The sequence below is a fragment of the Sus scrofa genome, chromosome 1 (genome assembly GCF_000003025.6).
Source record: "Sus scrofa isolate TJ Tabasco breed Duroc chromosome 1, Sscrofa11.1, whole genome shotgun sequence".
NCBI lineage: Eukaryota > Metazoa > Chordata > Mammalia > Artiodactyla > Suidae > Sus > Sus scrofa.
Genome location: NC_010443.5, coordinates 177,775,243 through 177,788,170, shown reverse-complemented (window position 1 = coordinate 177,788,170; position 12,928 = coordinate 177,775,243). Strand labels below are relative to the sequence as shown.

At 33.5% G+C, this 12,928-nt stretch overlaps 1 long non-coding RNA gene across 1 annotated transcript in view; it reads right to left on the bottom strand.

Moving 5' to 3' along the window:
* LOC110257017 overlaps window positions 1–12,928 on the bottom strand; it is a 143,178-nt gene that overhangs the window by 109,072 nt on the left and 21,178 nt on the right. The window lies entirely within an intron of this gene.

The window sequence follows — 12,928 nt, the reverse complement described above, 5'->3', positions numbered from 1 at the left end:
AATAGATATGTAGAAAAATAAGTTGAATAAGTTGGAAGGTGATTATAAATAGCATCAAGCCATTTAAACCAATTTATGAAAAGTTTTTACTCTTATTATTTTGTATTTATCCCTGAATGCAAAACTGGTTTTTCTTTAAAGTTCCAATTATGAACTAGCCACAACTAGTTCAATATGATTGTTCATTTTATCCAAAATATTTGCCTATCTGCTATGTGTAAAAAGTTGTATCTTTTATTTCAGAGAAAGACTCACAGAGTATTGCTCTAAACATAGGAGAGATCTCTTATTTAGTTTAGAGGAGGGGAAATGCTTGATGATTAATGAACTGTCAGTTTCCTCTTGATACTGCCTTTAAGCAGTGTTCATTAGGTTTGTCAAACAATTTTGTTTAATTCATACAATTTTCCTAACATCCCCTTAACCATTTGTCTTCTCAAATGTAAGTTTTGTTAATATAAACATTTTTTCTCTTTTAGATGATATAATATTTGTACAAAGTTCTTTTTTTTTTTTCCAGGTAAAACTTTCTACTTTAAATTACCAAAAAGAAGAAACACTGGTTTTATATGATTTAACTGTATTTGAATAACAATGGATATAATTTTATGGTAATATTGACTCACAATTATAAAAAAATTACTGAAATCTAAATTAATGATATTAGTCCAGGCATTTACAATTTTTTTTTAAGAAATAGAACATATTTTTAAATAAAATCATACTAATACCTCAAGCTATATAACAGATAAAAGCAGAATATCTGTAAAATAGATTCAAGGGAACGAAGGTCTTGAGGTCTTCATCCATTTCCAGACTTTCATGCTTCTCAAAGTCACATACCCTAAGGCAACTCCTTAAAACTCTAATACAGTGAGAAAATCAATGTAATTCCTTGGGAAAATGGGCATCGAGGTGTATGGATTAAGAGATACACATTCAGAGGTAGATTAATGGCCTATGCTGAGAATTAGTAGAATGATGGCTAAACTTGCACACTTTATCTTAAATACATACACATTTATTTTGAAAATCTGGAAGTATTCTTTAGATATAGAGCTGCTTCCATGGAAAATTCCACTCTATTAGCTGTGATGTAGCAAATGTACTTTTCTAAGAGATCTGAAAATCTTTCATAAAGCCTATTTGTAATTAATTTCATATTGTGGCTTGCATATGACATATGAATAATTTTGTGTTGCATATATTTTCCAACTGAATTTAATGTGCTTGACAGGATAATAGGTTTCATATATCACTGGAATAAACTCTTACTCTAAAATGCTTTGTGCACAAAATTTATTTTCCTCATTTTTCAAGTAGCTTATACTAGAAAATCTTAAGCTAATACACAAAATTTGAACTAATCCACATAAATAAAGTACATAAAAAAGGACATTTTTGACAGAACTTACCAATTATCTTTGGATATTAGAAATACAGCCATCATATATCTTCTTTGAAGAAATGTCTATTCAGTTCTTTTGATTGTTTTTCAATTGGGTTGTTGGTTTTTTTGCTGTTGAGTTGTACAACTTGTTTGTATATTTTAGGGTTAAGCCCTTGTTGTTGCATCTTTTGAAACAATTTTCTCCTGTTCCATAGTTTGTATTTTTCATTATGGTTTCCTTTAGTGTGCAAAAGCTTGTCAATTAAACTAGGTCCCATCAGTTTATTTTTGTTTTTAGTTCTGTTGTCTTGGGAGACTGACCTAAGAAAACATTTGTAAGGTTTATGTCAGAGAATGTTTTGCCTATGTTCTCTTTGTGAAGTTTTATGGTATCTTGTCTTAAGTCTCTAAGCCATTTTGAGTTTAATTTTGTGCATGGTGTGAAAGTGTTTTCCAGTTTCGCTGATTTACATGCAGCTGTCAAGTTTTCTCAGCACCACTTGCTAAAGAGTCCATCTTTTTCCCATTTTATATTCTTGCCTCCTTTGTAAAAGATTAATTGACCATACATGTCTGGATTTACCTCTGGGTTCTCTATTCTGCTCCATCAGTCTGCAGGTCTGTTTTGGTACCAGTACCACACTGTCTTAATTACTGTAGCTTTGTAATATTGTCTGGAGTCTTAGAGAATTATGCCTCCTGTTTGATTTTATTTCTTCAGGACTGTTTTGGCAATTCTGGCTCTTTTATAGTTCCATATAAATGTTTGGATTGTTTGTTTTAGTTTTGTGAAAAATGTCATGGGTAATTTGAGAGGGATTGTATTGAATGTGTGCATTGATTTGGGTAGGATAGCCATTTTAGCAATATTAATTATTCCAATCTAGGACTATAGAATATCTTTCCATTTCTTTGAATCTTCTTTAATTCCTTGATTAATGTTTTACAGTTCTCAGCCTATAAGTCTCTCACCTCCTTGGTCAAGTTTATTCCTAGGTAGTTAATTTTGGGGGGTGTGATTTTAAAAGGTTTTGTATTTTTATATTCCTTTTCTAATATTTCATTGTTAGTATACAGAAATGCAATTGATTTCTAAATGTTAATCTTGTATCCTGCTCTTTTGCTGAATTCATTGATCAGTTACAGTAGTTTTTGAAAAAAAAAAAAAAAAAAGCCCAACATCACTAATTATTAGAGAAATGCAAATCAAAACTACCAAGAGGCATCACCTCACACTGGTCAGAATGGCCATCAATAACCAGTCAACAAATTACAAGTGTTGGAGAGGGTGTGGAGAAAAGGGCACCCCCCCCTTCACTGTTGGTGGGAATGTAAATTGGTACAACCACTACAGAAAACAGTATGAAGGTACCTCAGAAAACTAAATATAAAACTTCCATGTGACCCAGCAATCCCACTCCTGGGCATATATCCAGAGAAAACGTTCATTGAAAAAGACACATGCACTCCTATGTTCATCACAGCACTATTCACAATAGCCAAGACATGGAACCAACCTAAATGTCCACTGATAGATGAATGGGTTAAGAACATGTGGTATACACACACACACACACACACACACACACACACACACACACAATGGAAAACTACTCAGCCATAAAAAGAACAAAATAATGCCATTTTCAGCAACGTGAATGCAACTAGAGACTCTCATACTGAGTGAAGTAAGTCAGAAAGAGAAAGACAAATTCCATATGATATCACATATCTGGAATCTAATATATGGCACAAATGAATCAATCTACAGAAAAGAAAAAAACTCATAGACATGGAGAACATACTTGTAGTTGCCAGGGGGGAGGGGAGGGAGTGGGATGGACTGGGAGTTTGGGGTTAGTAGATGCAAACTATTGCATTTGGAGTAAATAAGCAATGAGGTCTTTCTGTATAGCACAGAGAACTATATCTAGTCAATTGTGATGGAACATGACAGAGGATACTGTGGGGAAAAAAATGCGCATATATATGTATGACTGTTCACTTTTCTGTACAGCAGAAATTGACATATTATAAATCAACTATAATAAAAAGAATTAAAAAATATGGAAAAGAAATTAATTCATCAAAGTAAAATTAAAACAGGAAATATGTTTAGATAATTTGATTATATAAAACAGAGTTCATTTTCATATAAAATTATATAGTTAATAAATAGTGATATATTCAAACCCTGTTTCAAAATATTTCAATAAGTTCTGGATCATATAGCTTTGCAAAATTAGGTTGTTGAAAAGCATATTTCAATTTTTAGTGAATGTTAAATACAGCAAACTTGGCAAAATAAGAATATTCCATTTCAACTCATGTTATGTTGTATTCTTCTTTCCTGGACACTTGCTTTTTATATCTGACAAAGCTTTAAACTTTTGTGTATTGTCTGTATAAATGCACTTATTTAGCTAAAGATTTTAATATTCAAAAAGAAAGGTGAAAATTTTTTTCCTGTTATTTATGGTGGTACCTTGACAGTACAACGAATATTAATTATTTGATTGAAGGTGACTTGACAATAATGTTGTGTGTTATTTTTAAATTTATTATAATCTGTGCCTCTTTGGACACAGAGAAGATAGGTACCTGGCTGCCCTAGGGCCAGTGCTTTAGAGGACACATATCTGGCTCTCCTTCACCCATGACTCTTGCCATGTCCCTTTTTTACAGTACAGTCTTCGAGTGCCAAGGAGATGACATTCCTACCTGAGGTCCTGGTCCCCTTTTTAATCCACTCTGTACCTATCCAGAAACCTGGAATTCCCCCCACCCACCCCCACAAAGGACTGTTGCTAGGGCACTCTGATGACTGCAAAGATTTGCACAGCTCTACATCTGAGGAGGCACCTGTGTCAGGGAGTGGTGTAAAGCCCTTGGAAGGACATGGTAGATGAGGGTATTTCAGAAGCTGTTCTTCTTAATATCACATTTCAGTACAGAATTCTGAGGAGTCCAAGAAGTACAAATTCAAGTCTGAACTTCTAGGCTTTTATGAACATATTTATCTGTGCAAAAGTATGTCACATTGTAAATTGTTGCTTTAATTTGTAACTTTCAAGTATTTATAAATATATTATGGAAAACTATTTTCTGTACTCTGGCCCCATAACATAGGCATCTCAATATTAAACACGAATCTAATTATGATGATGGTTTCTACATAGCAAGTAAAAAAAGAAAAACATTGAGAATAGGTATTCTCCACTGACAATAAGGTTGAATAATTTATTTTCCAAATATTTGGTTTTAGCTTGTTTTTCCATTTTGGGTGAGCAGTCCTTATGGTCTAATGCAATGGCAAAAATGGATCATTGTTCAATCTTCCATTCTGTTTAGGAACAGATGACATTTAAAGGAATAAAACAAAATTATTTCTTAGTTTTTATTTTTTATAGTCATATAGCATATATATCATTGTAAAGAGATAATGTTCAAGAGTTAATATATTTAAGACCCATATCTAAAATATATATATTTTGCTTTTTAGGGCCATACCCACAGCATATGGAGGTTCCCAGGCTAGGGGTCTAACCAAAGCTACAGCTGCCAGCCTACCCCAGAGCCACAGCAATTACAGATCCAAGCCATGTCTGCGACCTACACCACAGCTCATGGCAACACCAGATCCTTAACCATTGAGCGAGGCCAGGGATCAAACCTGCAACCTAATGGTCCCTAGTCAGATTTGTTTCCACTGCACCCTGACAGGAACTCCAAGACCCCAGTATATTTTAAAATAAATTTTTCAAAATTTCTTAGTTTAAAATCTAAATAAAATTATCTATTTTTTTGTTTGTTTTTTTAGGGCCACACCCTTGGCATATGGAAGTTCCCAGGGTAGGGGTCAAATGGGAGCTGCAGCTTCTGGCTTACTCCACAGCCACAGCAATGCCAGATCTGAGCCACATCTGTGGCCTACACCACAGTTCATGGCAATGCCAGATCCTTAACCCACTGAGTGAGGCCAGGATTGGTATCCTTATGGATACCATTTGGGTTCATTACTGCTGAGCCACAATGGGAACTCATAAATAAAATATTGATACAAATGGTAAATGATACTGGGGGAAAAAAATCACACTTTACATGAAGTATTATGTACAAAAATAGAAGATTTATAAAATATTACTTATATGTGCCCCAGCAGATACTGAACTCTTAAGAAAATTTTAAAATATTTTCTTTGAAATTATTCATGAGGTAAATATATTTTATAACATAAGGAACTCTGAATGATGATATAAATACTTCTAGTCTCAAAGATTATAGAATAATAGTATATTGATGATCATGTTTTTTTATGATTATATTTTCATGGGTATTGTCTGGGTGCCAATTTCATGTATGATTGATTTTCAAAATGTATTGAGTGGAATATATTTTTAAGGTTCATTTATTCAAGATAAGGTTCAAATTTTATGAATAATAAAGATAGAACAATCCCCTAAAACACCAGAGTTGATGTGGATTTCTATAGTAGAATCCTTTTTTTTGTTTTTTGTTTTTGTCTTTTTAGGGACCCACCCATGGCATATGGAGGTTCCCAGGCTAGGGGTCTAATCAGAGTTGTTGCCACTGGGCTATGCCACAGTCACAGCAATGCCAGATCCGAGACACATCTGCGACCTACACCACAGCTCACGGCAATGCTGGATCCTTAAACCACTGATCAAGGTGAGGATCAAACCTGCAACCTCATGGTTCCTAGTTGGATTCATTTCTGCTGCACCATGATGGGAACTCCTATAGTAGAATTTTTTTAAGTGACATGATATTTAAATCAGTTCTTTTTACAGATGCAAAATTTTTAAAGTATACTGTATAATATGATTATTCAATTTGATCTCCTTAAGCACCTATCCAAGGGAGAACAATTTCACCCCTGAACTTTTCTGCACTGAATAGGTATAGAAAACCCTCTCCATCTTATTAACTAATTTATTCATGTATATATTCATTTATTCATGTCATTTACTAGACATCATGCTTGGTATTTTTATATAAACATATGTATACACATATAAATGCACATACACTGGATTGTTACATAAAGGAGTCCAGAGTATAAAGATGAAGAGAGTTAAGTCATTGAATTTAATACAGATTATTAAGCCATGTGATAGAAGAAGGTCCCTCCATGAATATCTCTATCTACTAAAAGTTACCAAGTTAACCTCATTTTCACTTCAACATGGACAGTATGATGTCTTTCAGTATATTAAAGTTACTTACAGTTGTATTTGTTCTATATTTAGATTCTGTACTTACACTTAGAAACCACAACGCCAAAACAAATGAATCAATAGAGTAACTTAAAATCACACATTTTAAAAATTAATGACAAGATTATTAAATTAGTTATAATAACACTATACCATATTGCCAGGGGTTTAGTAGATCAACATGAAGATATTTTTCTAAAATCCTGTAAAGATGTGAATTTCAATCCCTGCCATAAAACACATTACTAAATGGGATTAATAGTAGATTAGACATTGCAGAATCAAAGACAAATGAACATGAAGACATAGTAGTCCAAAATGAAATACAGATAGAAAAATATATTGAACGAACATAAATACATAATTTGGGAGTTGTGGGACAAATTTAAATGGCCTCTAAACTGTAATTGGAGTCCCTAAAGGAGAAGATTGGGGCAGGGTGGGGAGTGTGAGAGAGAAAAATAAATGAACATTCTTTTAATATAAGGAAATTTATAAATTTAGAGATTAAAAACTCCAAAGAACCCCAGATAGGGAGAAAACTATATCAAGTCATATCATAATCAAATAATACAAAACAAGTAATTTTGGAAAAATCCTAAAGCAGGAAGAGAGAAAACACACAAAGTATATACAGAAAAACAAAGATAAGAATGACAGCATATTTCTTATGATAAACTCTGCAAGTAGGAAGACAATGAAGCAGAATTTTTAAAATACTAAAACAATCTCCATAAACTTGGAAATCTATATCCAGTAAAAATATCTTTCAAAAACAAAGGTGGACTAAAGACTTCTTGGATACTGAAAAGCTGAAAGAATCTCTAACAGGTCTGCACAAGAAATATTAAAGGAAGTCCTTCTAGCAGAAAGAAAGTTATACCAGATGGTAATATATATCAACATAAATGAAAAGAACTGAAAATGGTAACTACATAGATAAACAGGTAAGTCTTTTCCTCTGATTTAAAAATCTTTAAAAGATGATTTAATATTTAACAAAAATCATAACAATATATTGCAGGGCTTATATGTGGAGTTAAAATGCATGACAACAATGGTATTTATGCCAGGGATTCAAAGATTCTTCAATATCCACAAATCAATCAGTATGATAAACTACATTAAAAAACTGAAGAACAAAAACCATATGATCATCTCAACAGATGCAGAAGAATTTTAAACAAAATTTAATACCAATTTATGATTGAAAACTCTCCAGAAAGTGCACATAGAAGAAACCTACCTCAACATAATAAAGACCATATATAACAAACCTGCAGCTAACAACATTCACAGTGGTGAAAAGTTGAAAGCATTTCCTCTAAGATCAGAAACAAGACTGGGATGTTAACTCTCACCACTTCTATTCAACCTTGTTTTGGAAGTCCTAGTCATGGCAATCAGAGAATAAAAATAAATAAAATGTATCCACACTGGAAAAGAAGTAAAACTGTCACTGTTTGCAGGTGTCATGATACTGTACATAGAAAACCCTAAAGATGCTACCAGAGAACTGTTAAAGCTCCTCAATGAATTTGATATAGTTGAAGGACACAAAATTAACACACAGAAATCTATGGCATTCTTACATACTAACAATGAAAGATCAGTAAGAGATATTAAGGACATAATACCATTTACCATTACGTCCAAAGAATAAAATACCTAGGAATTAACCTACTTAAGGAGGCAAAAGACCTGTACTCTGAAAACTATAAGACACTGATGAAAGAAACCAAAGATACACAAACAGATGGAAAAAATAGACCATGTTCTTAGATCAGAAGAATCAATACTGGGCTTATCAGACACAACTTAGAATAGATTTACAAGGAGATCCTGCTGAGTAGCATTGAGAACTTTGTCTAGATACTCATGTTGCAGCAGAACAAAGGGTGGGGGAAAAATGTAATTGTAATGTATACATGTAAGGATAACTTGATCCCCTTGCTGTACAGTGGGAAAATAAAAATAAATAAATAAATAAAATACTGACAAAATAACTATACTACCCAAGGAAATCTACAAATTCAATTCAATCTCTATCAAATTACCAATGGCATTTTTCACAGAACTAGAACCAAAAATTAAATTTTAAATGGAAACACAAGAGAAACAGAATAGTCAAAGCAAACTTAACAAAGAAAAACAGAGCTGGAGAAATCAGGCTCCCCAGCTTCAGACTATACTACAAAGCTAAAGTCATTAAATAGTATGGTTCTAGCACAAAAACAGAAATATGGAAAAACAGATCAATGGACTGGGATAGAATGTGCAGAAATAAACCCATATACCTACAGTCAACTAATCTATGGCAAAGGAGGCAAGAATATCCAATGGAGAAAAGACAGTCTCTTCAGTAAGTCCTGGAAAAACTGGATAGCTACATGTAAAAGAACGAAATTAGAACATTCTTTAACACCACACATAAAAGTAAACTCAAAATGGATTAAAGATCTAAACGTAAAGCAGGATACCATAAAACTCTTAGAGAAAAACATAGGCAGAACAACCTTTGACATAAATCACAGCAATATCTTCTTATATTTATCTCCTAGAGTAATGAACATAAAAACAAACAAACAAAAAATAAATAAATGGCACCTGAGCAAACTTAAAAGCTTTTTCATAGCAAAGGAAACCATAAACAAAACAAAAAGACAATCTAGAGAATGAGAGAAAGTATTTGCAAAACAATGTGGCTGACAAGGGATTAATCTCCAAAATATACAATTAGCTCCTACAGCTCAATATCAAAAAAACAAACAACCTAATCAGAAAAATGGTCAGAAGATCTAAAGAGTAATTTCTCCAGTGAAGACAGACAGATGGTCAAAACAAAGATGAAAGGATTTTAAATATTACTAACTATTAGAGAAATGGAAATCAAAACTACAATGAGTTATCACTTCACAACAGTCAGAATGGCCATCATTAAAAAGTCTATAAACAATAAATGCTAGAGAGGGTATGGATAAAAATTAATACTTCTATACTATTGGTGGGAATGTAAATGGGTACAATCACTACAGAGAACAGTATGGAGTTTCCTTAAAAAACTAAATATAGAAATACCATATGATCAGCAATCCCATCTCTGAGTATATACGTAGAGAAAACCAATTTAAAAAAAATACATGTACCCCAATGTTCATTGCAACACTATTTACAATAGCTAATACACAGAAGCAATCTAAATGTCCACTGACAGAGGAATGGATAAAGAAGATGTGGTACATATATACTGTGGAGTATTACTCAGCCACAGAAAAGAACAAAATAATGTCATTTGCAGCAACATGGGTAGACCTAAAGATTGTCATACCAAGTGAAGTCAGACAGAGAAAGACAAATAAGATATGTTATCATTTATATATAGAATCTAATTTTTAAATTATACAAATGAATTTATTTACAGAACAGAAGCAAACTCTCAGGTCTCAATGTCAAACTTATGTTTGCCAAGGAGGAAGTGTGGGGGGAAGGGATAAATTGAGAGTTGGGGATTGACATATGCATACTACTACATATAGAGTAGATAAGTAACAAGGATCTACTATATAGCAAGGGAAATTTGCTCATATTCTGTTATAATGTAGGTGGGGAAAGAATCTGAAAAAGAGTGGATATGTATATATATGTACGGTGGATTCACTTTGCTGTACACCTAAAAATAACACAACATTGTAAATCACCTATACTCCCATAAAAATTTTTTAAAAAGATAAAATGTATGACAATAAGAGAAAAAAAGGCTAGGAGAAAAAGAATGAAATTATGTCACTGTAAGGCTTTATAATATATATGAAAAACACCATTTTTTATTTTTGTTCAAAACTTCAGCATGTGCAAGTTCCCCGGCCAGGGATAGAACCCATGCCACAGTAGTGACCCAAGCTGCTGCAGGGGCAATGTCACACCCTTAGCCTGCTGAGACACAGGAGAACTTCTGGAATAATATCATTTGAAGGTAGACTGCAATAAGTTAAAGATACATAGGGTAAACCTTAAAGCAACCACTAAAATAACAAAACAAGCATTATAGCTAATATGCTAACAAAAGAGGTAAACAGAATCATGAAATGTATTCAATTGAACCAGGAAAAAAGGAAGGGAATAAGTAGTAGTAAAAATGAAAAATAGCTAGGGTAAATAGAAAACAAATGGCAAAGTTATAAATTTAAATATAATTATGTTGATAGTTACTTTAAAGGAAAAAAAAATATCAAACCATCACATTTGAAAAGTAGCTACGACCGGATTGGATAAAAAAGATAAGACACAGTTAATGCTGGTGGTGGGGTGGGAGGGATACTTTAAAGATATAATCAAATAAAGGGTAAAAGCCCATATATTCCTGGATCCTCTAAAATGCAAATGTTTAATAAAACTTGCCCTGTTTTAACAAGAAAGAATCTGTATTTCACCCTGGAACACATTCCCAGGGTGAATGTCAAGTACATAACTAGCAAGTAGATAACACTGGTCCTCTACTGATAGTTCCAAGTGTATTCAAATGGATTTATGCATCTTCAGGGTTTGGATACCTAGTAACTAAGCCAATGTTGCATATACTATAAAGGACTGAAACTAGAAATATCATGCCAATTTGAAACTCTTAGGTGCATTCCATCAAATCAAGGCATTCACTTCACTGCTTACTCAGCACAAAAATGGGAGAAAAATATCGCAGTCAGTGAATTAATATTCCTTATCCCCGTCAAATTGATAAGTTAATAGGGAATTGGAATAGAAAGTGAAAATCTGCTATTAAATATAGGGGTAGGAAAAGATGAAGAATTAAAGAACTTGTCTACAACCATTTAGTATTGTATTTTACAACTTAACATTAGAGCAACTCATATAAATAATAATATATATTTACACTATGTAAATTGTTATTCTATTTGGTGAAATTGGGGACCAGGTGTTAGATGGTAATGTAAGAACGTAGTAGAACTCTTTCGTAAAGTACCACATCTTTCCTTTTAAGTGCCAGATCCAATAATTCCTGGGGACCAAGCTACTGTTAAGGATCCCAGAGGCTAGCAATTTTTCAAAATAAAAACTTTGTCTATAAAATTGAACTTCTAGTACTCTAGTTTCTCCCTAATTTATTAAATAAGGCATTTTTTTTCTTTTGAATCCAATTCAGCACGCTCAAATAATGCCAAGTAAAGAAATGCTAACCTATCCACTCCACGAAAACATGACAAAGGTCTTAAAACTGAAAATGTATATAAAATTTGGTCTGTGTGTTTAACACAAATGAAGTAGTTAATAAAGTAAAAGAACACGGTCTTTGGGATGAAAAAAGCATTGGTGATGGTCTTAAGTTCATTCCTCAGTAGCTCTTTAAATAATTTATAAAAATTAAAATTATATTCAGCTAATTTTACATTCCAAATGCAGTCACAACTCTATCACACATCCTATGTGCTCTTTTGCAAAGCAACTTTGCCATTCCACTTTCAAGAGTCAGGTAAAGTGCAATCCCTTTCCTGTGAGAATGGGCTGGCCAAAGTGACTTGTCTATAACCAGTATCATGCAGCAGAAGTGATGATACATGATTATTGAAACTGGGTCATAAAGAGGCTTGCAGCTCTGCCTAGGTTCCATGGAATGCTTGTTCCATGCTTGTGAGAAGTCTGAAGCACATGAAGAAAGCACATGAGATCTGCAGCTGACAGCTCCATAGAGCTTACACTTCAAATTCTCTCAGCCCAGGAGCCAGACATTTGAGGGAAGTCCCTAGATGACTTCAGTTCCCAACAGTTCAAATTTTTACAGCTGTTCAAGTGGGAAGCCATCCACCAAGACCCCAAACATCAAAGAATAAGGACAAGCCCCCATCCATGCTCAGTCTGAATTCTTTTTTCTTTTCTTTCTTTCTCTCTCTCTCTCTTTTTTTTTTTTTTTTTTTTTTTTTTTTTTTTTTTTTTTTTTTTTTTTTGTCTTTTTAGGGCTACACCTGTGGCACATGGAGGTTCCCACGCTAGGGGTTGAATTGGAGCTGTAGCTGCTGGCCTATACCACAGCCACAGCAATGCCAGATCTGAGCCATGTCTGCAAACTACACTGCAGCTCACAGCCATGCTGGATCCTTAATACACTGAGCAAGGCCAGCGATCGAACCTGTGTACTCATGGATGCTAATCAGATTCATTTCTGCTGTGCCATGAAGGGAACTCCCTCATCTGAATTCTTGATCCAGAATATTTGTGAGCAGAATGTAATGGTTGTGGCTTAATGTCATCAAGTTAGGGGTAGTTTTGAGGATTGAAGAATTTAAAATAA